General features: G+C 33.6%; 1 non-coding gene and 1 pseudogene across 1 annotated transcript; one reads left to right on the top strand and one right to left on the bottom strand.

Annotated features, from left to right (window-relative positions):
• Window positions 1-2,306: 2,306 nt before the first annotated feature.
• On the bottom strand, window positions 2,307-2,473 carry LOC147830436 (U2 spliceosomal RNA; annotated as a pseudogene).
• Window positions 2,474-7,987: 5,514 nt separating this feature from the next.
• LOC147830435 (U1 spliceosomal RNA) lies at window positions 7,988-8,153 on the top strand. Its single transcript, XR_015439327.1, has one exon. It is a non-coding gene; the product is annotated as a U1 spliceosomal RNA (small nuclear RNA).
• Window positions 8,154-9,067: the final 914 nt, after the last annotated feature.

The following is a 9,067-nucleotide window of genomic DNA, read 5'->3' as shown; positions in this document are numbered from 1 at the left end:
TCAAGAGGTACTGATTGTGTATTTTGTAATCTAGGAGACTAATGTATTTATAATATCTTGCTATATAAAGTAGGTCAGTGAATGCATGACTGTTGGACTTTAAATCATCTGTAACTTAAAGACAAGAACAACTACTAATAGCAGGCTGAAGAGGTGCTTTACAGTTGTACATTTAAATTGTTCTCTGTTCCAGTAGAATAAGTAAAATAAAACATTTCCTGTTTTCTTTCTGCCAAATTTCTACCTTTCATGTTACAATGATTGAAAAATGAGACCCCCTAATAAAATATGCTTAAGTGTAATAATTCAGCAGATGCATGACATTAGCCACCAGAATAGACATTTAGCAATCTGCATTTTTTATGAGAAGAACTGAGTCAAATTATGCAAATAGAACATAATGCACAGCACAATTATTTTGTTATCCTCAGCTTCTGAAGTGCAAAACAGACTGGAATTTTTTTAAATATGTTTTTAAGGAATTTTGTATTTTTTTAGAGTTCTCTCAATCATAGTTTCTTTAAAACAAATCTTGGTTAATATAAAACAGTTTTTATGCTCATAAACAAATTTCTTGACCTGTTATTATGGTATTGTTAAACTTTTGCCATGGATCTATTAGTCTAAACTAAGCAGTACAACATAAAAAGAAATGTGCTTTGAAGTTTGGGTATGATAAAATGACTTTACTGTTTATTAATCCAACATTTTGACTTCTCTTGAGCATTTTCTCAAGCCCACATGTTCACATTTGTTGAATTTGGATTTAGATAATGTCCTTGACATCATATCAACTCACTAGGAGAGCATTACAGTTTCACAGGAGAGAAATTCTGTCAGGAGAAAAGCCAAAATCCCACGAGATGCAAACCCTATTTTTGTGGAGGTTTTATATTTTTTATTTTTTGGTACCAGTGATCAAACTCTGGACCTTGCACTTGCGAGGCATGTGGCGGCACCACTGAGCTAAATCTCTGGCCTGCAAACCCTATTTTTATGTAAATGTATTTAATGAAAATAAGCAGAGGCAAAAGAGAATGGAAGATAAGTTTGTCTAAGTGGAAGCTGAGTGCTTCAGATTGAGAGAAAGCTTAATGTATAAAACACATGAACCAGGTATATCAGTTGATTAGATTAGATCCCCATTGGTAATGCATCAAAGGTTAATGTTGGATATTTGCATTGGTCACTAAGTTTTGCGCAATGGGAAAAATCCCAGACATTTCTCTAATGTCAACAAATCAATTTGTAAGCATGACACACTAGGATAAAGTATTTTGTTCACACTTTAGTCAATCTCAAACAATTGTCAATTCCCCAGCCTTGTCCCATTTAAAGTGCCAGTCTCTTCTGCTTCTACGGAAACACTTAGCTAATATTGTTAGACTATTCAAGTTCTGCTCACACATACACACAGTAGGCACTTATCTAAAAAAGATGGCAACAAAGTAAAAGGAAACTATTATTAGGCCACAAGAAGGAAAGAAAGGAGACATGGTATACTGACAGGTAATAGGGGGCACGAATATGATTAAAATATATAATACTTATTGAAGTTCCCTAAAACACATCTGAAAGTAGTGGGGAAAGGGGGGCAAAGTGGATAACAGTGGAAATAATTAAATTACATTATGTGTATGTACAAATTTGCAAAAATTAAACCCATTAATCATTAGGTATAATCATTCTAGCTATGGTGGTAAACGCCTATAACCCCAGCACTCAGTGGGCTAAGGCAGGAGGAACACTGATTTTGAGGCTAGCTTTGGCTACATAGTGAATAGGCTCTGTCTCAAAACAAAAACAAAAACAAAAAAGCTGTACAATCAATATGCACTAATAAAAATGTAGAAAAATTCTAATTCTATAGATTAACATGTAGTGATTTTGAAGTTCTTCAGTTATCTGCTTTGTGACACAAAAGGGTAAGCGCAGGATAAAAGGAGCTCTAATAATTTAGGGCTACATAGTGTTGAGTGGAATAAAAACTTCCCTCCATGTTATATCTCCCATATTTATCTAAAGTATTTCAGATTATTCTCTAACAATCAGGAAATACACAAAGATCCCCCAGGAACCAATATCATCAGAGTTACCTTCAATAAAAAGTATTTCAAAATCTCTTGTACTTAGATCTGTTGCAACAGAATAAATTGTACAATCACCTTTCTCATTAGCAGTTTCCCAACCCTTGCTAACACTATTAGATACTTAAGGCTAGGATAAATCCTTTAGATTTATTATAATTTATAAAAAGATCACTCCATTTAATTGAATTTAAAATTTTGCAGAGAAAATGTCTAAGGAAGTGGTAAAGTCTTAACAATGGAATGCAATGGAATAGAACTTTCATTTTATTATGATAAGAATAAATACGACACAAAGAAACCCTAAGTAATGAGATCTGTTGAATCACTTGGAAGGAGTTTGCTTTATAGTACACTTGATCTTAGCCAAAAGGCCAAGAAGCGACGAGTTTGCTTTATAGTTATCAATGGGTTTTAACTTTAAGTGTAGAAAGTGACTAGTTGAAAGGAAAGAGAGAATGGAATTTCATTATTTTATAATGTTGATGCTTAGATTTATTTCTGTGATCCTTATCTCTATATCCTTAATGTACAAAATGTCCACAGATGTTAGGAGGTTGTCAACATTATTCTCAATTTATAAAGTAACCATTTACCAACATAAATTATGCAAGGCCAGTGACAGTTGTAAAATTAAAATGGAAACTAGAGGAACGGGGATGTAGCTCAGTGGCGCTGCACTTGCCTGTCAAGCCCAAGGTCCTGAGCTTGGACCCTGGTAAGAAAGAAAGAAAGAAAGAAAGAAAGAAAGAAAGAAAGAAAGAAAGAAAGAAAGAAAGAAAGAAAGAAAGAAGGAAGGAAGGAAGGAAGGAAGGAAGGAAGGAAGGAAGGAAGGAAGGAAGGGAGAGAGAAAGGAAAGGATTTATTATGAACTTTTTCATATTTAATTCTTTCCCACCACACCCTCTTTTAACCAGAACCACACAAAGTTATAGTTTGTTAAGGATGATCACTTGAATTATTGTTCTCACTAAACTAAACTCACTAAGTGTTACATTCTGAATGTTTATCCCCCAAAATTCGTTATGTTGAAACCAAGTCGTCAAAGTGATAATTTTAGGAAGTAGGATGCTTGGGAGATGATTAGATCACAGAAGTGGAGTGTTTGTAGATGGAATTCACACCCTTATAAAAAAGAGAGACCATTTCACACTTTTTATTACCTAAGTTGCAGAGGAAAGTCACTGTCTATGAGCAGAAAAGCAGCTCCTTACCAGTCACTGAGTCTGCCAGCATCTTGATTTTGGGCTTCCTGGCCTCTGGCACTGTGGGGAAGAAATTCCTATTGTGATAAGCCATTCAGTTTATGGTATTTTGTTACGGAAGCCCAAATAGAATAAGACATCATTATATTATTATATTGTAAAAATTATTAATGAAATAGTAGAATTGGAATTAATTCTTCTTAATGACTTTTCCTTTTAATATAAGATTTTATACATGTCAACTAAGAGAACTAATTGTACCTTTAGAAAGGAAAAGTAGTCTGGTTGAAGTAGAAGTTCTTGTATTTGTCAGAGTATTAGGGTAACAGATTCAATGGAAAAACAAATTAGTACTTAGAATATTCTTAAGCAAATCATTATTACAGTTGTCTATTATGATGGCTCCAGTTTTAATGTTTGATTTTTAATATCTTTTTTAAATGATATAATTATATAAAATCATAATGCACGTTAGAAGATAAGAGATTAATCTTCCAAATTACCTTATATGTTTTTTATATGTATTGGTCACTTTTTCATTGTTGAGACAAAGTACTTTATATACATAACTTAGAGGAGAAAAGATTTATTTTGGCTCATGGTTTCAGAGGTCTCAGTTCATGGTTACTTGCCACTACTAACCTAAAATGGAATAGCAGAAGGCCCTGTTGGAGAAAGTTGCTTAACCCATGACAGCCATGAAGCACAGAGAGCTGGAAAAAAGTCAGAGGGAAAGGAAGGAGCTGGATAGAGGATATATCCTTTCAAGTCATGCCCCAGTGACCCACTTACTTCAATCAGGCTTCATTAATAGCAGATTTAGCTACAAAATCATCATTCATCAATAAATTCATGCAATAATGAGAATAATGTCCTCATGATTTGTTTTCTGAAAGCTTCACCTCTGAACACATGAGACTTTGAGGAGATATTTTAGATCTAAACCAAAATAGTCTCTTACTACAAAAATACACAGGTATATTCATACATATATACACATACATACTATAGTGTTCATATTTTCACATTTAATTACAATAACTCTAGGAGTTAAGACCTCATATTAGACTTATGTTATTATAAATCAGTAAATGGGGAAATTATGTCCTTATTTCAGGCTATTAAATGGACAGCAGAGAGTTCATATCTTGTGTCTGAGTGATGTATTTTCCAATGGCATGTTCTGATGTTCATACACCAAGCTTCCACATGTGATGCAGCAATAGTGATATTTTCTTATAATACACTTTCAAAACATTCACTCAAATAATATTGTTTCTCCACCTAAATTCTTAAACCCTTTCATTTCCAGGAATTTTATTATGTGATTAACTTAGAAGTCTTTTAATGCTAGATTGAATGAAAATACTTTGATCTGATAATGGATATATATTCTGAAAATAAAAAAAATAGAGGTAAGATTCAGAAATTGTGTTTAATTTGCAAGTTAATGTCAGTTAGCCCTTGAATTTCTTATATGAAATCATTGTACGTACATCGTCCTGTGCTCTTTCTGTGTTTTCTTCACTCTCTACTCATTTTTACATTTTCTTTATCTCAGGTATTTTTTCAGAGTCAACCACTGATCTTCTGCGTAACATTCATTTCCCTTACTGAACTTTTTATTCACTGTTTAATCATCCTGTCTAGATTGTTTTTGTAGAGCCTGTGTGTTGAGAGTAGTTTTTTAACAGAATGTATACAATCAGTTTGATGATAAGCAATACTAATTTGAATTCTAGTTACAAAAATTTATCCTTCATAGAAAAAAACCTTAATTTTAATGATAATAGAACTTTATTACAAAATATTTTACTCTTTTATTATATTTGAATTTTGCCAATAAAATTATAAAGATTGCTTTTTATCTCTTGTTTCATAATTACCTATAGAATAGCCTTTATTTATTTTGTCTTAAAAATTCTAAAATATGTGTGTCTAACTCTTTTTAGAAGTTTGCCAATCTGTTTTCTAAAGGTTGGATTTACTCACAGATATTCTCCTCTATTTTGAATTCAAACTATATTTCAGAATGGTCTGAAAACAAGCTAAAAAATTATATTAACTTTTTTCTGTCCTGAATTCAAGTAGGACTTAAAACTTAGCATACATTTTTCCCTTTGGGGTATTTGTTTATGAAGTGTGTGGGTGTGCATGTGTGTTTATGTCTGGTTGGCTGCTGTCTGTCTATCTGTCTGTCTATAGACTAGGATATCAGCTCTTCAACAGATTTCGGGCTTCAAGAAGAAAGGGAGTTATTTCACAACTTATTTTATTTTTCATGACTGATTACATTTTGATATTAATAAAAATATTGCTCACGGCTGGGGATTTAGTTCAGTGGTTCTGCTGCCTGCCTCCAAAGCGCAAGGTCCCGAGTTCAATCCCCGGTACAAAAAAAAAAAAATTGCTCAATAGATATAAATAAATAAGTAAATGAAATCATTTAAATTTTAAATCTTATGCAAAATTCACATTTTAATGATAATGCATCTTTAAAACAAAACTTTCATCATTAGTTCCTGGGTGATGTAAAAGAACTTGAACTGCACCAGGAAAGCCCTGTTAGACTCAAATCTCTCATCTTGCACTTGGTCTAGGAAATTTGGTTCATCTCTCTGAATCTCTTCTCTGAGGTTGTTTGAGGCAGATGATCTCTAAGTTTCCTTCAAATTATAACAATCTATGATAGGTATGGTGAGCTATCCCATCACTAAGTAGCATTTCTGCTCATTGATGTTGTTATTTAAGGGGTATCAGCCACATCCCTAGCTGCAAAATGTTAGCCCTATTGACAACTGCCTTCATGTTTTAAGATATTGTGCTCTTTGCTTCTCTGTGTCCTTACTTAATTCTCGATATGAGATAGGTAACATTTTATCCCCCACTCCTTCTTTTTCAGATAAAGAATCTATGATAAGAAAGGTTGAATTCATTTACCTATACTCATAAAACTTGAAAGTGTCAAAACTGGAAGTTAAATATTATTTCAAAATTTAAATTATTGATAACTGAGGTACAGAGATTCATGGTTTAGTGTCTCCCTCCCAAAAATCCTTTCATTTTTCTAAATTTGGAAAAGTCTCATAAAATTCTTAATCTTGTTTTGCTTAACACTTTATAGTTCAGTTATCCAATTGATCAAAAACAAACAAGCAAAGAAAAAAAAAAAATAGAGGAGGTAGGAATTTAGAGAGTCAGAAGGGAGAAGCTGTTCTGACAGAGGCACCATAGTTGTGATTCAGCCAAATAACCCTAATGCAGGCTTTACCTCCAGTCATAATTTTAGTGGAGTATCTTTACCAAGGTTTCAGTTACTTTAGGAATGAAAATTCTACCCTAATTAGACAAAAAACTTAGAGGTGAACTAGAAAATGTGATTTGAAATATCATCCAAGCAGGTAGCATAACATCTTTCCTCAGATCTCTTTTTGATGAATGTCTCAATTACCACAAATCATTTTTTGACTCTTTTCCCTCTTTTTAGATGAAATCAAACTATGAAGTCTATATATTTGATGACTTACTACTTTCTACCTTCCTCCAAAATAAATAAAAAAAATTTGTGTGGGGGGGTTAGCTCTGAATTACATTTTTAAAAAATTTTTCCATGCTCTTAGCTAATTCATGAAACTGAAATCATTATTTTAATTCCTGCTGAGGTAGAAATGAACAAGTATTTTTAATGTGGAGGGAGTAGATAAAAATGGGGGAGGAAGAAGTTATGGGAGGAAGATGAGACACAGTGAGATAGACCTTTTAGTAATCTAACAAAACCCCTTGCCATTGAGGCTCTTGTACCACAGAAATACATATGCATTTACTTTTGTGTAAATCTACCTGTGACTTTACATACCATGATGCACTTGGTTAAACAAAAAAAGTAATAAGTTAATGAAAAATCATCTTCTTAAATTTCTTAGATCTGTAACTTTCTTGGGTTAATGAAACACAGCCACTACACTGATTCACTGTTTTTTCTTTTCTCTAACTAAGCAAAGCTTTTACTCAATGTCTCACCCAAGGCAAAGTTTGCCAACACGAGTGAACAAGTCTAGTGTAGAGAACTTACAAGTGGTTTGCAAGCATTAGTAAGGCTCTGAGACCATCCATCCATATCTTCTTTCTCCAGTTTGCTTTCTCCCTGGCGTCCTTGGGCTCTCAGGAACAGGGGGTAATTGCCTTCTCTGGTTACATAACATGCCTGGGTGCTAACCCTCAGAACTTTTTAAATTCAAGTGTGTCCTAAGGCAAAAATTTCATTGTCCTGCCTATTTCCTTATGTGAAACTTGGTTTTCTAATTCAGTTCACAAGTTGGCTGATGTTTGAGTGAGATTAATTGTCCCTGTGGGAAGGAAACTTTACAAATGTTAAATTGTACTAAACTATTGAGTAACCTAAAACTGCTAAGAGTTAAAGAAAGCAGTTTAACCTGCCTAATGCATTTGTGCCTCTTTTTATAGCCTTAATCAGCTCATGGAATTGGAAGTTAGAAAAATCAAAATAAAAAAGAATAATGATAATTACTCAGTACTCTGGATTTTCCAGTTACTATGCTAAAGTATTGGACTGGTTTACTCAGCTTATACCAACCCATAAGATAAATATTGGCATTATTGTCAATTAACAAATGAGGCCACTGACTGGCCCAAGGACACCGATTTATAAGTGATGGCGTGAGAAACAGAACCTAGATACTTACCTGGCAGGGGACATAGCATGATTACCAAGATGTGGTTTTCTGGGAGTGTTGTTCACCCATTGCACTCTGAATGTGCTGACCTTTGTGATTTCCCCTAATGTAAGAAACTCAACTGTATAATCTGTGGTAGTGGAGTACTGCATTTATTCTCTCCCCTGAATAAAATGAAGAGGAAAGAAAGAAAGAAAGATGGAAAAATAAAAGAGCCGAAAACTTTCTGGTTCTGAAACAATCACATTGCGTTCCTCATAATGTAATCATTCCCTTTGACCTCCAAAGGTAATAGAAATCCATGTCAAGACCATTAAGTGGTTCTGAATAAACTCTCAAGTAGGAATGCTCATGTGGCTTTGCCAATTGGCACTTATGTATCATTGTGCAGTTATGTTACCTCACCTGTAAATTGGGGTTAATAACTGTCCCTGCTAATAGGGTTGCTGTGAGATAAACCATATAGAGTGTGTGGACACTACTTGGTGAGTATTCAAAAAATTTTAGGTACTATTAGTCCTAAGGACAGATTCATTTCTAATCACAATATTGTCTCTTTCAGCTGGACAGCTTGTGTGAGAACAAACATTAATTCACAGATCCTCTTTAATCTATTGATTTCCACTGGGTGATACAATCAGAATAAAACAGTAATAAGGCAGCACAGTCTCTTGAACAGAGAGCAGTTTGGCTCAGTTTTAAGATTTAAATATCAATTGCTATTTCCATCCCAGGCCACTTTGAATAAGCTAATCATTTATTTGTGTATGTTTTAGGAGAAATTATAGAGTGTATAATTATATACTGGCTCCATTATGCATATTCAAGGTTTGGATTCTGTATGGCCAGGCGGTAGTAAGAATCTGGAGTTATTTCAAACCATCTTTGTAATCGTAACTGTCCACCTTCTGTTTAAACAAATAAGAACTGCCAAACATCTGATTAACCAAAGAACAGACAAAAGAAACATTTGTATTTGCTTCCAAATTGCTTTATGGAAGCTACAAGGAGTTATGTAATCTTAGAGAGAATATTGGGATTTCCTGAATTAGTATGTTTAGTTAATATTAAGTCTCCTGGA

The sequence above is a fragment of the Heterocephalus glaber genome, unplaced genomic scaffold, assembly GCF_053883595.1.
Source record: "Heterocephalus glaber isolate CG9 unplaced genomic scaffold, H.glaber_assembly_v1.0 deba00000122, whole genome shotgun sequence".
Classification (NCBI taxonomy): Eukaryota; Metazoa; Chordata; class Mammalia; order Rodentia; family Bathyergidae; genus Heterocephalus; species Heterocephalus glaber.
Note: the sequence above shows the minus strand (reverse complement) of the source record. Positions and strands in the feature narration are given on the sequence as shown.